Source organism: Aedes aegypti, chromosome 1, assembly GCF_002204515.2.
Source record: "Aedes aegypti strain LVP_AGWG chromosome 1, AaegL5.0 Primary Assembly, whole genome shotgun sequence".
NCBI classification, from domain to species: Eukaryota; Metazoa; Arthropoda; class Insecta; order Diptera; family Culicidae; genus Aedes; species Aedes aegypti.
The window spans coordinates 25,410,112-25,426,229 of record NC_035107.1 but is presented as its reverse complement, the minus strand read 5'-3'; the positions used below and the strand labels follow the sequence as shown (position 1 = coordinate 25,426,229).

Here is a 16,118-nt window from a genome sequence, read left to right as displayed (position 1 = left end):
ATGAACAAACACGCTTGAGATTTTCTATTCCATATCTGTCGCTTATTTTTCGGTACATGTGCCATGGCTTTCGAGCCGAATGTCCTCAGGTTTGATATATCTGGTCTGATTTGAGTGAACTTCTCCTCCGGAGTAACAATAGCCCCTTTGGTAGGCGATCTATTTATAAGGGAAACTGCAATACCAACAGCTTCCGCCCAGAACCGCTTGGTTAATCCAGCATCGAATAATAAAGCCCTAGCTCGCTCCAAAATCAATCGGCTCATCCTCTCTGCTAAACCATTTTGTTCGGGATTATATGGAACTGTTGTCTCGTGTAAAATGCCGTATTCTCGAATGTAACGTTCAAAATTGAGTCCAACATACTCCTTTCCATTATCGGTCCTCAATCGCTTCAATATCTTACCAGTTTGTGTCTCAACATATGCTTTGAAATCTTGGAAAGCAGCCAGTACTTCTTTCTTCGACTTCAAAAATATATAAACGTCTTCCGACTCGCATCGTCAATAAACGTAAGGAAGCATCTGCTTCCTCCAATCGAAATCGTTTTAATAGGACCACAAAGATCGGAGTGGACCAACTCCAAAACTAGCTTGCTAGCCACGTATCATCCACCTTGAAGCATACCTCGGCCAATTTGTGGCTTGTCGACATAATTTCATTGACATATTCTTCAACCCAGTCTTCCGAAACGAACACCGAACACGTTGGTTCAGGAGGTTTCGAACTCTCCTTGCACTCTGTTCTTGTGTGCAAACCGAAACGCTCGAACCTGAACCTAAACCCAAACATGTGTAAAGTGAACTTCGGTTGCAACCGCGGTTCGAATTTTGGTACAAATCTTCGATTGCATCCGAGGCTCAGAACGATGACAGACAGAAAACAGTTGATACCCACGCTTAGCAATTTCTACTTATCGTGTCTTGTAGTATGATATAGTAAAATCCTTGTCTTTTTCATAAAGTTATCGCTGTGTATTTAAAGTATTGATCTTAGTTGATCTGCCTCCAAAAAACATTTATTCAAGCCTCAAGGGTCTCGCGGTTCGAACCAAGAAGTTCCATATATGATTTAGAAATTTATCCGCGTGGATTTCAACCGTTCCCTGTCTGTCTGCTTTGTGCCATTTTTTGAACCCAAGTTTGAACATGTACCGGGTTCGGTTTGAAACACTGGTACAGAGACGAAGCCCGTTTGCGGTTTAACACAAGTTGCAAGGTTCAAACCAAAGTTGCACATCGGTTCTGTTCATGGGAAGACTTCTTCAACCGATTTGCATTCCGCCAACCGCATACTCGTGAGCTTCCGCAGCAAACCCATACGGCGAGTCATTCCGCTGTCCTGGAACGCGCTCTTGAGACTCTTCCATGCTTCATGTGCAGTTTTGGCTTCTTGGACTAGACTATAGTTGATCGGTTCGATACTTAAACAAATTGTAGCTAGAGCTCGCAAAGAGGCCTCTTCATCGACCATAGCCTCATCCGCAACATCCACAACATTCCAGGTTCCTTCCCGTATGAGTACCATCTTCATTCTGAACGCCCAGGAACTGTAGTTCTCTCATCCTCGAAGTCTCTCCGTAATGGGCAAGGAAACACTGCTTGTGAATCGCTGGGTTGTTCTGGGTCTTTCAACATGAGATCCATCCGGTAATCCGGATCCACCTTCTCTGGAATTCAGCATAGGGAAAACTTCGTTTGAAAAATTTTGCTTTTTTAATAATAGACCATTTCCGTGAAAAAATTTTATTGTCTCATATGCTTTATATCAATTTATTGAACAAACTTTCCTAAGGAACACATATGTTTTGAGGCCTCTAACTATTGAAAAACAACGAAAAACTGGCGGAACGCCGTTTTACCCCACGGTCTCCGAAAAAATATTTCATGTTGATATCCCTCCCGACCCCCTTTTCCCCCCATGATTTGACCACAAACGTGGTGAATTTTTGATCAGCTGACTTAGCAGCTGGCAACCATTTATGACAGATGAGTTTTTGTTTATGTTTACATTTTTCAATCTCGAAGGTTCCAAAAAGTTTTGTAATTCGTAATTTATTTAACGTAAGCTTGGTAGTTACAAAACGTTTGGTCAGTGTAAGGTGCTTTTACGAGGCACCACTGGAACAATCAGGAGATAGTGCAAGTGGAAACGAATATGTCGAACGAATGGCTTCCGGAAATAACAGGCTGGTATGGAACTGGAATAAGAAGCCGATCGGCGGTCAGTTAAAACGCCGGTAGAGGTGCTAGAAACTGGAATTTAGGGTGCAATCGAAGAAGCAGTTGAAGAGCATGCTGCTTCCACCCTAGTTGCAGAACCCGTTTAACGAACCAGCTGCGCAGAGAAGATACTGGTCATTATACATTCCGGCTGCGACGACCTGGTAAGTTTTAACGAGAGATCAACTGTTTAAATTAATCTCCGTTCTCTCATATCACTTACGACACTTGTTTTCGCAAACTTCTAATTTTAGCTGTTAGCAGAACGTTCCGCTTTTCAACCGACTTACTACCTATACAAAACCGACAACTGGGCAAAATTTCGACGCCGTCCTCCTACCATCAAGCAATCCTCCATCGCCCTGTGACTCGAACCCATCGAAATATCATCACATTTTAAACGAAGTGCAGTACCCGACTGATTGACATGAGAAGCACTAGGTACAAATTTCATGCCACACTGAAACCGAGCAAGGTTGTTTATCCAACATACCACTGAACCAGTAGGCCGCAGAGCTACTTGGGCACTTCCATGATTCACTTTGGCATGGGGTTTTTTTCTCGGCCGAATCGTCGAAAACTTTGCAATAAGAAGCACTTCAATATAGTGGCCAAATATGAGCTCAGTAGCTTTCAAAAAACCCCACTGCCGAAGTTAATCAAAAGTGCCAAGAATAGGATACAGCTCCTTTTGTTATCGGACGAACAAGATATTAGAACATTAAACTGGTGTGCAAGACAATGCTTTGTGCAGGTTTTTCTATGGTTTTTCTCTTAAATATAGAAATAGTGTAAATGAACGGAATAATTAGTGATTGTAGTTTGTTCCAAGTTACCAGAAATATTTTACTACAATGGGGGATATAAGTTTTTGAATCCCTCCAATTGAACATTGATTATAAATAAAATGTGTGCTTTCCATAATCTGTTGTACTGAGACTAAATTATTTCAGTCGTGTGGGGGTTGTGAATAGAATCTTGTTGGGATTTCAACCACTTGTAAGAACCTAATTTAAACCCAGTAATATTTAGAAGAAATTTCATAAGGTTAGCGTCGAATGTTTAGAGCAGTGGTCACCAAACAGCGGCCCACGGGCCCAAATTATTTTAATACCTTAAGGTGAAGATGAAGCTAAGCCAAACCTCAAATTTTCAAGAGCACAAATCTGGAGAACCGAACACCCGTTTGAGCTGAAACCAGCGAGTGAGCAATCGATTAAGTTTTCAGCTCAAACGGATGGTTGGTTCTCCAGATCCGTGCTCTTGAAAATTTGAAGTTTGGCTTCGATTTATCTTCACCTTAATACTGTGAAAAAAACATTTACCCGTACAAGGGCTTTGACAGTATTCGTGTTGAAATTATAAGAATATATATGAGAAATACAACCACATTACACATATATTCGAAAGCCCCTAAATCTTTCTGATCGTCAGATAATTTGTGTTGGATCATCGATTTTAAAATAACAAAACCATTTCATTTTCAATCTTTTTTAATTTTATGGTCATACACGATTCAATGTTTCGACATAAACGTAATAAAATTGCAATTATCAAAAATAATCAATTAAAACTACTGTTGAAGGAAAACTTTTACAACATAATGAATAGCTGAATCTAAAAATATGATTGAAAAGCTGAATCTGAAAATATGGTTACAAAGTTCTTGAACAAAAAATAATATTTTTCAAATACTGTCACCAATTTTCCATAAATTTGTCGTATTTCAGAAAAAAACACCTCTAAAATGTTACATCCTTCCATCAAGAAAACATAATTTATTATTTAGATTTAAACGTTTTCTGATATTTTTTTACATAAATATTTTATATCACGGAAACTTTAAAACAGTAAAAGAAGCAGCTATTTTGAGAAATGTCTAAATTGAACTTAAGAATTAGAATTAAAGAATCTTTTTCGAAAGCGAGATAAAACTTAAAATTATTTTAAAAATTATAGCAGACAATTAGGCTACTTTTCAAATGTTTTAAGAGATTTATCCAACAATGTTCACTAAAGATTTCTCATAAATTCTTAAGTATCTATTCTAGAGATGCTCGGCTCTCGGGTTTTCCAACCGGAAACCAACGGTTTCGGGCTTGCAAATTTTTAAATTTTTTTGGATTCGCATTGCATTCGGGTTTGAATGGCTACAACACTATCGGGTTCGGGCTTGAAGTCGGGATTTGGTGGGCTTGGTAAACCGAACAACAATCTGAAAGTTTTTTTATTCGTCAGAAACGACGAATTATCATTTTAGTCCAGGTTTTCAAAAATCGGGTTCAGTTCGGGTTTAGATTTGAATGTGCGGGTTTGGCATTAAATAATTGCCTCGGGTTCGGGTTTGATAAATGTGAAACTCGACCATCTCTAATTTATCGCTAAATACTGATTTGTACCAGTTATTTTTTCCAAGATTTTTTCTTAATTTTCACATGGAATCACTAAAAACATTGCTTCAGCGATCAAGGATTTTCGTCTCAAATTCAATGGATAGAAATATAATACCGAAAGATCTTTAAGTGAAATCTCCATCATTACCAGAGAGTTACAAATATATATCAGCTATCATAAACCCATAATCATAAAACCTCCTAAAAAAAAATCAGACAATTTCTTATAGTTGATCATACTTCGGAGATTTATCAAAACATTTTTGAGATATTTCATGATAAATTTATCAAGGACGTTTTCTAACCGTTTGTCTGGAGTAGTCATTTCTTTTCTAATTCTTCTCATTATTAATTTTCTAAGTTTAACAATTCTTCCGAAAATTTATTTAAAATTCTATCATGATTAGGAAACATTTATTTAGTGACTCTTCCAGAAACTTCTTCAGGATATGGTTCTGCCAGCAGTTTAATCTACGAACTCTAGGGATTTTTCAGTAATTATTTTAGAATAAATTCGTTGATTTATCATAAGAGCTAATAAGAATCCTGAGGGAAATATTGCGGATACAGGGCTGGTAGCGACTAAGTGTCTTTAAAAATAGGAATTTTAGAAGAGGGTTCTAGCTTGAAAAAAAAAAACAAAATGAACGGGAACCATAATATAACAATTTTTACATTATGTTTTTCACAAAATCTGATCTCTTTGGATATTTTATTTTTTTTTTAATTGCGACAGACATAACTCGTGACATAACTACAAACCTATTAGTGTAGTTTACATCCTATTTGGATGTCGGAATAATATTTAAACTATTCAGAAACCTTTTTGAATGTCCAAGATGGTTCATTTTGATTTTAATTAGTAGGACACATTGATTGAATGCAATATTCTAAAATAAAACACAAAAGTTTATTTGTTTTTATATAAGAAAATTGCGATGTCCCTCTTGTAACAATTGTAAATCATTGATATTGCGCGGAAAACTAATTATGTTTTTATATAATAAGAGTCGAACCTTATTTTCCACTGAACAGCTCGAAGATTTATTATGTTATTTTCCAGTCTTGCCTACATTTTTACAATACATCGCAATTTTCGCGTTGGCGAGTTAAATACATTTTCTTAATTTTTCGTAGTGAAAATTTTCGACTTTAATATTTACATAAATTAGAACTCAATAAATACTTATCCTTGGTTAAACATTAAAAAAAAATGTTTTTAACTTTGTGAAATTTGTGGTGGCACTCTTGCTCCTTGCAAGCAAATGCTAGACCATTTTTTTTAATTATCCCTTGAAAATTTTGTAGAGGAATTTTTGGACAAATTTCTAGAAGATTTTGTGGAAATCTCTAAAGGATTCTCTGGAGAGATGCCAGAAACTGGGAAAAGTTCTGAAATTCACACTACCGTAGGCAAGCGTAGCAAATCACAGTCAGAGGAGCCAGTGAAACTCACTGCTATCGCTGCTGTAGGCAAAATGCCTTGAAAATAGCAAAACACTCATTGCTAAGGGCAACCCAAAACTACTGTAGAAAAATGTTCTATTTCCCGTTGCATTTCCCGCATTTACAGCCTTCAATGACACTATTGATTTAGAGAAACTCATGTACCCAACATAGGCTACTTGATGAGATTCACGATTTAAAACTACTGTAGTGAGAGAGCCACGTGATTTTCGCGAAATTCAAGCCTACTATTATTATCATTTCCAGCACTGCCTGGAAGTATTTCCAGAAAAAAAACCCCTAAAATTATTCCTGAAGTTTTGCCTCGAGGAGTTATGAGTTCCAACAAATGAAATTCCTGGATAACAATCACGTGAGAGTTTCTGAAGGTTTCTCTCGAGCCTGTAGAATTATGCACCAGGATTTACTGCAAAGATAAAGAAGTGACTTTAAAGACCATTGTTGTTAGAAATGAAAGTTTCTATTCCATTCAAAATATTGACTTTTTTGAGGCTTCATTAAAATAGATGCCAACTTTTTCAAAAGCCCTGCAGATATGTTTGCACGGATTTAGCCAGAAATTATTTAAGAGATTTTTGACAAATTTCGTAAAGAGTTCTCGGAATTAATTGAGAAGAATGCGTTGAGAAGTTTTTGGATGAATGTTTAGATCAATTCCTGGGAAAACCTTTACGGAAATGCATTAAACAATCACTGGTACAATTTCGCAGAAAACCCTGAATAAATTTAATGAACAGAAATCGTGGTAAATTCGCCGAATAGCTCTTGGATGAACTTTGGAAGGAATATCTGTTGAAGCTCTTTGAGAATCTTGATAATTACCCAGAAGTTTCTTTGAATTAATTTATAGAAAAATCTTTTAAACAATGCCTGGACATATTCTTGCTACATGAATGGCAGGAATGCTAAAACAAATATCTGAGAAAGTTTGATTTTTTGGATTAACTTAAAATTTGGAATAATCTCAGAGATTGAATTTTACATTGACGGATTGACGTCAGTTTTCCGTTTGTGAAGATATGCATGAAGTGTTAACAGCACCCTTGGACGTCGCAGGTTATTGCAAGTTTTCCTTAGGCTTGAGTACAGCGACTGTCTGGATTTGACTGTTCTCCTCGTGTGCACCGGGGTTGTACCGTTGCTGGAGTTCTCCCTAGACGTACCGTTCCCAGCCGTCTTAGCTAGATCATCGTTTTCTAATGCTGGAACTTATCGGAATATCGGGTCACTACCGTCTAAGCCGAATTCGGGCACAATTCGTGATATTGGTTAGCCACCGGAGCTGCATGAATCTGGAGCTGATGGCATGATGGATGCTCTATTTGGTCCTGGTATAGCATAATTCTTCCAGTTTCAAGGTTGTATAGTTCAAGAGATATCTTCTCGGCTGTTTCCGGGAGGCAAGCAATCCAAATAAAATAAAAATGTTATTTATCAGTTCCATGTCCGAAAACCAAACAAACATTTATTTTCAAACCTACCTCATTTCTCCTCCAGCTCGTATTAGGTCCGGGTGATGATTATGTCCTGATGTGTATCTGCATACTGGAATAACCATCCACATAAAAATGCATCGGAACGAATCGAACATGTTTGATTAAAAATCAGAAATACTCCCGGATTTCTTTTGCGACTGAACTTTTTGACATTTCGAAAAATAAACAACAGCTGATGATAGGGCTACCAGTATAACGTTTTTTTCTTTTTTTTTTTGAAGAGGTGAAAATTAATTTCACCTCTTCTAGAGTTACCATTTTCGTTCCGCACCCCTTAAAAAGTGGTGAAAATGCCAATTTTTGAAATTTTCTACAAAATTCTAGAATACCTAAAAATAAAAAATTCCGACGCAAATGTTACTTAAAAAATATTGTCTTCCGATGAAAAATATAAAACTAGGGGGTTAGATCCGACGGAAATGGTCTATTGGCAACCGTAGCTATGGTGCATGTGGCCCATAACCTGTCAGTAAAGACACGTCTGATTGTGAACAGGTTTGAGCAAGGGGGTATTATAAATTCATGGCTTACTTTAACTCAACAGATATCAGTTCAAGTGAGTCTTTCTACTCCTTAAAACGTGCAGTGACAAATCGTTCCTATTCGAATTTTCACTATAATAATCTATTTATGGTGTCGGCAGACTTAGTATGAAGATTAGGCAAAAATAATATAGGGGTTTGGCAGATATTCTTTGGATAATATGCTTTCTAAGAGCTAATTAATGCAATACTTTTTCTGAACCTGAGTTGATACTGTAGTAATCTTGAACAAACTAGATTTACAAACAAATATCTACAGGACTTAATTTTATTTTGATCTTAACTAGCGTCCAGAATATTCAAATAGTTCGCAAAAAAAACTTGTGGCGAAACAGAGTACAATAACTGTAAAAAAGCAATTTTCCATATAAGAAAAATAATTATTCGCTTTTCTACTTGTTTTTCTTCACTGTATGAGAGAGGAATAAGAAAATGGTTCCACAATTTGTTGCAGTATCGATAATCGGCACTATGTTCCGAAAACAATGAAATTATATATAATTCCTAATCCAGGGCTTTTCAAAGCAGCGCCAACAATTTCTCATAAATCGGCTAACATCAGTTAATGATTACTTCAACACAGTATCTTAAATAATATGATAAAATGCAGTAATTTCAATAAATAAGATACATGAAGAGGAGAATTTCGATACTTAGAATTTCATATAAAATGAGGCGAAAATGGTTGACGAATGAATCAACAAACGCAGTTCATTGCTTTCTAAGATCAAACCTTAAAAACTGTAGGTAAGAAATGTGAAAATCATTGCGCCCCTAGCTAGCATAAAAAGCTGGATATGTACGGTCAACCCTCCTTAACTCGATATTGAAGGGACCATCGAGTATCGAAGTATCGCGATACAGAACACATGTTTATCATTTTTTTATGATTTCGACACTTTTCATAATTTTGCCAAAATTCATTAAAAATAGTAATTTTAACGTGAAAAATAATGAAATACATTTGTCTACGTAACATTTTATGAACAGTCTTCAAACTAATTAATCTTTTGCTTTGAAATGGTTTTTAAATCTTCTTTTAACTATCAGCATAATCGAAATATTCAAATTTATGATATTTATACACATTTGGAGAATATTTGAAGTTTTTTTTTTACAGAGACGAACCAACCACGGGCTGAAAGTTTCACAAATAAAGTTGATGATTAGCTTGATGATGAAGCTTTTTCGAGTTAGCGAGGTAAACTTGCATGGTAAACTGAAACAGGTAGCATCTAGATAGGAAACATAGAGTTATGTTTATGTTTGTTATTCACAGACTGCCTCCTTATCATCCAATTGGGCGTTAACGCCTATATGAGTACATTTGAGGATACAGTAGTTGATCCTACCTGCGATGTTCGACCAAAAGTGGCCGTCGATCCGATACTCCACGAAAATCAAGTGCACCATCTACCGTCCGTCAAGACTATTGCTGAGCATGTATCATCTACCGATGGACATAGAATCGGAAAATCAAAAGTAGTACAATTTAATGAAAATCAGCCGCCCGAAATGGTTCGTAGACAATATTAATCATTTTTCAGCATAGTTCAGCTCAAAACGCGATCTCTTCCGATAATGTGGGATGTGATCCCAGCACAGTAATCGGAAATCGTATCAAATGTTCATTTCGAAACTAATCATTTGTATCAATCAAACAAATTATTTGACGAAAGCTTGGTTGTAGGCCAGATCGCAGTCACAAACGTCACATTTATGATAGATTCAGGGGCAGACGTTAACAGGGTCGGTATGGAGGTACTCGATGCGTTGATGGATATAGCGATCCTCTCGAAGGTTCCTTATTCAGTCTAAAGAATGGTACAAATAGGCCACTCAACGCCTACGCAACTCCAACGGCTATTCTCGTAGTTGCCACGTTTGTTGGAAAAAAATATTCAAAGAGGAAACAACCCATAGACTGGAAGAATTGCTATCTTCTGATATTATCAAGAAAGTTACTTCCGATATGGATAAGTCTTTCTGCTCTTCACTGTTGGTTGTCCCGAAAGGGAAATGCGATATTCGGTTGGTTGGCGACCTGCGGGGTCCAAACAAATGTGTTGTACGAACTCCGTTCAAAACTGAAGCGTTGAATTCCATCATTAAATTAGGATATTATAATCATCGTGACAAAACAGAACTCTATAAATGATAATGAATGCCTTTCCGGTCGGAATAGGATCCGTTCTCGTGCAATTTAGTTGTTCAGGGAATTCACGAATAATAGCGTGTGCGTCTAAACCTCTAACCATAGCCGAACAAAGGTACCCGCATACGCAACGGGAAGCTCTAGCGGGGGGGTGTTGAGCGTTTCAGATATTACCTGACTAGTAAGAACTTTACCATGAGAACGGATTCAGAGGCCAACGAGTTCATATTCGGAGGTGAACACAGAACGAACCGGCGAGCTATTACACGCGCTGAAGTCTGAGCGTTGCGACTCCTTTCATACAGCTTCCAGATTGAAAGAATTTCGGGTCATCAGAATGTCGCAGATGCTTTATCGCGCCTTATCGACAGATCACAGGTTGATGATCCATTTGATGAAGACAACGAGAAACACATGTTGTATGCTCTCGATGCTCGAAACATGAATATCTGTGGGCGGAGGAACAGTCAGCCTCAGAGAATGACGACGAATTATGTGTAGTTAGGCTGGGAATTTTATCAGGAAAATGGACTCGTGGACTTCGACGTTAAGAATGTCAATCCAAGCACTTAAGGGTTTTGGATCCTTTGGTATTCAGAAATCATCTAATCATGTTACCGTCGAGCCTGAGGGGACGAGCTATAGAAGTTGCTCATCGCAGGATGTGCGGCCACTAAACACTTTTTCTTCTTTCTGGCGTTACGTCCCAACTGGGACAAAGCCTGCTTCTCAGATTAGTGTTCTTAAGAGCACTTCCACAGTTATTAACTGAGAGCTTTCTTTGCCGATTGACCATTTTTGCATGCGTATATCGTGTGGCAGGTACGAAGATACTCTTATGCCCTGGGAATCGAGAAAATTTCCTTTACGAAAAGATCCTTGACCAGCGGGATTCGAACCCACGACCCTCAGCATGGTCATGCTGAATAGCTGCGCGTTTACCGCTACGGCTATCTGGACCACTAAACACATACTGCGTGAATTCTTCTGGTGGCCTAACATGGCCAATCAAGCAGAAGCCTTCGTTGGCAAATGTGAGACGTGTATCGTAATATTCCGCTATGCAGCCGTACACTTCCTAATGGGCCTTGGGAAATCCTACAAATTGATTTTCTATCAGTCCAAGGCTGCGGTTGTTGGCATTTCTTGATGTGTGCAGACACATATTTACGGTACATACATGTGGTCGAATTAAAACAAACGGATGCCTGTTATCAAGGCTTTGGCGGCAGCGAAATTAGAACAAAGAAGTAGGAAAGAAGCTTTGGAGCAGTACACATATATTCATAATACACGCAAACATCATTCACGCTTAGGGATCACACCGTTTGCGTGGTTATAGTTGGTTGACGTCACCGAGGAGCTTTTCCCACTTTATGGGAACAAACAGAAATGCTAGATAGGAATGATGTTACAGAGAGCGATGCCTTTTCAAAGCTTGTGAGCAAACAATTTGCTGATAGGCATAGAGGTGCGATGTTTCTGTCGCACAACGCACAAAGATAGACCCTAAGTTTTCTATCGAAAGGTTCATAGTTCTAACAAGGGAAGGAACTAAGGTGGTGATTCAAGGAGAAGATGGACTTGAGATGTCCCACAATGTGCAAGATGTGAAAAGAATTCCGGTGATAACTGATTATTAAAATATTTCTGATCACAAAAGTGCCTTTTTTTGTGCAATATGGGTAACAAAGAGGTAGCTGATACAACAACTAGATGTAATGTTGCAGTAACGAACATTTTCTGGATCTCTTTTTTGTCATTTTCTCCATGTCCCCGTTTGGTAAGATGTGGCGTTGTTTAAAATCACGCTTGATTTAATCCCATCAGGTCTCCTCCCAATTGGGTTGTTTAGGGGTATCCTGTTTTTTTTTCATAATCTGATTCTACGTTAAAAACTGATCCAGTACCAATTTTTCCCAATTTTCTGTGCCCTGGAACTATTTTTAAAACACGTTCGAATTTAATATGGAAATCACATTTGAATCACCCCTCGGCAAATTTTACTTCGGGATGAGCTGTCATTATGTACAGTGCTGTTCGGAATAATAGCAGCGCATGTCGATTTTCATACAAAATGCTCAACTTTGACATGTTGTAGTTTTGTTCCCTTTCAAGCAATCGAGCTGAAATTTTCTCCACAGAACTACAAATATGATCAATTTTGTAACTACAAAATTTCAGTTTTTTCTGAGTCCCTGCCGAAAAGTGAGACACTAGGTGAAATTTTTCAAAAAAATAGCAGTTTTTCATTTCTTCTACAAACATTTTAAACATTTTCGGTTTAGGTGTAGGTTTGATAAGTAGGAGGAGATTGTTCCAATGGTAAGTGATATACAATTTAAAACTATAATGTCAAGCCGAAATTCAAATTTTTAAAACTGCTATTTTTTCGAACAATTTCACCTAGTATCTCACTTTCCGGCAGGGGCTTAGAAAATTTTGAAATTTTGTGTTTACAAAATTGGGCATATTTGTAGTTCTGTGGAGAAAATTTCAACTCGATTGCTTGAAAGGGAACAAAACTACAGCATGTCAAAGTTGAGCATTTTGTATGAAAATCGACATGCGCTGCTATTATTCAGAACAGCACTGTAAATTGAAATGTCATTGAGTCGGCGGAATGAAAACTTATTTAATCATTTACTATATCAAAACTAATATATCAAAGCGCAATAAAATCGTGTTACACTTAGAAAAATGTGCTCTTTTGATCAAGCTACAAAAAACTGGGAATTTTTCATCACTAAACAACCCAATTGACGCCGTTGTGGCGATCAGCTGTTCCGAAACGTCTCGTAAAATGGCTTATAAGCTCGGTCCTCGCTTTCGAAGAAATGTTGGTGAGTTCGGACGTGCACCAAACGTAATTTTGTCGAGATAATGCTCAAGAGTATTTAAGTGGTATAAACCGAAAAACACTACAGGTATTTGCTTGCCTTATTAGTGATTTAAGTATTTTATTTTTTCTTCTACAAAAGTAAGGTGAAGTGTTAACGTTCAATTAGTAGTTTTTTTTTTCTTTTAAACATACTTGTGACGACGAAACCCGCCCCGCGACGGAGATGCCCTAACAGCCGACGGTTCTGTTTGTTTTCCATTGCTTCGAGATCTGTCAGCAGCGATCCGATTACGATGTTGATGAGGTAAAGGCAGAAGACAAATAACAAGTGGCAGCATAGTGTGAGCGCTCTTCCATTTATTGATTTTCAAAAAAATATGAAAAATCCTACTTAATACTACTATTTACAATCAAACGTAAGTAAAAATGAATTTGTTAACTAATAGATTTATAAACCAAGAAATTTATCAATTGTAGCCTACTTAACCTAAAACGTCGCCTAAGACATAATGGGAAGAATTTCGAGGTGTAAGAGGTTACTGAAAATTTGTAAGTACATAACATAAACCTGTAAACACAAATTACATATTGAATAATTACAGCTAAAGCCTATCCTAACAAATACTAGCGTTTGGATTACTCTTGGAATCGGTGACAACAATACTTTAATAATCCCTTCCATACATTTAATAAAAAAGTGTAGTTCAATGATCCATTAACCTAATTAAAATTTCGTTGCAATTAATCAATCAATCACCCAATTTCAACAGACAATTGTGTTCCAGTGCAACTCTTTCCCGTTACCTGATTGAGCAGCGCCTCCTCTCACATACCTATCTCGCGTATCTCAGCACTCACCAAGCTCGATGAGAGTCCACACGCGCCGCGACGTTGTTGACAAGTTCAGTCAGTCAAAACTGCTGACCCTCACCAAAAAAAAATCTCACCGCGAGCGAGCGGGAGCGACTTCGCGAACTCGTCGTCGTCCACACGCTTCGGTTCAGGTTTTCTTCCACTGCCTCGTCGCCGTCTCTCAATCTTCTCCCCCCCCGCACAACACTTTGCCCACTGCCCACTTCTCTCACTACGCAACCGATCGAATGGTCAATCGAATCGGGCTTTTCGCCGTTCGGGCACCCGATAAATTCCACCGCGCACACAATCACCAGCAACTCCACTCACTCGGGCGGCAATTTCCTCCAGCGAAAACCTGGCGCACAACTCCGCGAAAACACCGCGACTCGAAAAATTCAACACACACCGACCGACCGATTGCGAAACACTTCTCTCACGTCTTTTGGTAGGACTTGTCGTCTTTCGCGAGGTGAGTGCGCGATTTGACGGCTCTCTGTTGACGAATGGCCGCTCGCGAGACGGCGATTTGCGGCGGTCTCTTTTTCACATGTGGTGCGCGATAAGTACGCGACACACGGGAGCTAACAAAAATTTATTTGGGAGCGTACACGGTTATGTGGGCTTATGCAAAATTTGACCCTGAATTACACAAAATCCGACCATGTTGATTAAACCTGAAAACTCACAAGTTGCAGATTTTTTTCTAAATCTTTATTAGTATAATTCCAATCATTACATTCATTTCTTATATCTAAGTGTTCTGTGTTCTATCATCCTAATTTGGTAAAACTAAATTAATCACTTATTAACATTTCTGGACAAACATTTCAAAAGGACACATCAACAATGAACTTGAATTATTCATTTGCGTAGCATTACAAAATTTTTACAGGTGAGTTGATTTCACCTGTTTATAAGAGAGAAAAGAAAAACGCTTGCAATTAGCTTAACCTTACAATGCATTTATCGTGGCAATAAAAGATCGAAACGATTTTTGTCTAAAATTAATAATAATTTTATTCGACTTATTTTCCAAAGTTTCAACATTGGATATTACAGTCAAACATCCATAAGTCGATATCTGAAGGGTTCATCGACTCATGGAAATATTGAGTAATGGAACAGAAATGCTTTGGAAAGTGGTTTGAGGGGACGATCAGAGTAACCATGAAATTTTGTTTCTAGTACGGTTCCATGCAGGCCCATGACAACCATATATCGATACACAGTGTTCTTTGTAGCCAGGATGTCCCGGGCGATAAGTGAATATCGCCCACTGTCAGTTGTAAGAACTGTGAAAATAAAGACCATTGTTTTGTTTAATTGTTTGTTATGGTTTGATTATCAATTTTTGATATTGTTAAATCAGCTAATAATGTGCCAAAAAGTTGAAGCACATTCAACATTTCGATGACTTTGGAAGGAGAGCAAACATTAAAAGGCATCATGCAAGCCTCCAAGCAAGTAAGGGATCGTTCAAATATTACGTAACGCAACAGGGGGAGGGAGGGGGTCTTACAAAGTGTTACGGTCCATACAAAAATTTAAAATTGTCCATACAAAAGCTGTTACGTGGGGGAGGGAGGGGGTCTAAAATTGACAAATTTTGCGTTACGTAATATTTGAATGAACCCTAATCAGGTTTGATTGCGATTCTTGCTCGATTATGGATCATAAACATTAAACAAAACTTCGCATTCTGATTGCACTCTCGATTCAAATTACCCGAAAATGAGTAAACACATGGAGATGTTGACTACGCTAAAGCCCTCAGTACACTGTTTGTCAAGTGTGCAAATTTTTCCGCACGCATAAACCAACATGCAAACATCGGTCTCAACAATGACAAAACATCTGAAGTGTCAAGTGGATATTGAAGTGTTAGTTTATGCGTGCGGAAAAATTTGCACACTTGGCAAAGAGTGTACTGAGAGCTTAAAAGTCGTCCCGTACCATGGGCCTGGTTCCATGAGTCGATATCGAGTCATGGAACATCGACTCATGGAGGCTCCACTGTATATGTAACTCATTATTACATTTTTATCAAACGAGGCTTGTTGAGTTGCATAATCACAACGAGTGCTGTAAAAAGCGAGTTCTGCAACGAGTTGTGATTGACATTTTTTTTTTGCAATTTGGTAATAGA

The 16,118-nt window shown here is 37.9% G+C and overlaps 1 protein-coding gene and 1 long non-coding RNA gene across 4 annotated transcripts in view; one reads left to right on the top strand and one right to left on the bottom strand.

Moving 5' to 3' along the window:
• LOC5574208 (decaprenyl-diphosphate synthase subunit 1) overlaps positions 1 to 14,453 on the bottom strand; it is a 328,976-nt gene extending 314,523 nt beyond the window's left edge. Inside the window, exon 1 of one of the 3 annotated variants that reach the window (XM_021839192.1) lies at positions 13,922 to 14,453. The gene's annotated coding sequence lies outside the window, so the exon portion shown is untranslated. The remainder of the gene's footprint in view (positions 1 to 13,921) is intronic. The other 2 variants (XM_021839194.1, XM_021839193.1) reach the window with 2 other exon arrangements.
• On the top strand, positions 1,727 to 3,146 carry LOC110674810. The gene is made up of 2 exons (XR_002499219.1): positions 1,727 to 2,386; positions 2,477 to 3,146. It is a non-coding gene; the product is annotated as an uncharacterized LOC110674810 (long non-coding RNA).
• Positions 14,454 to 16,118: the final 1,665 nt, after the last annotated feature.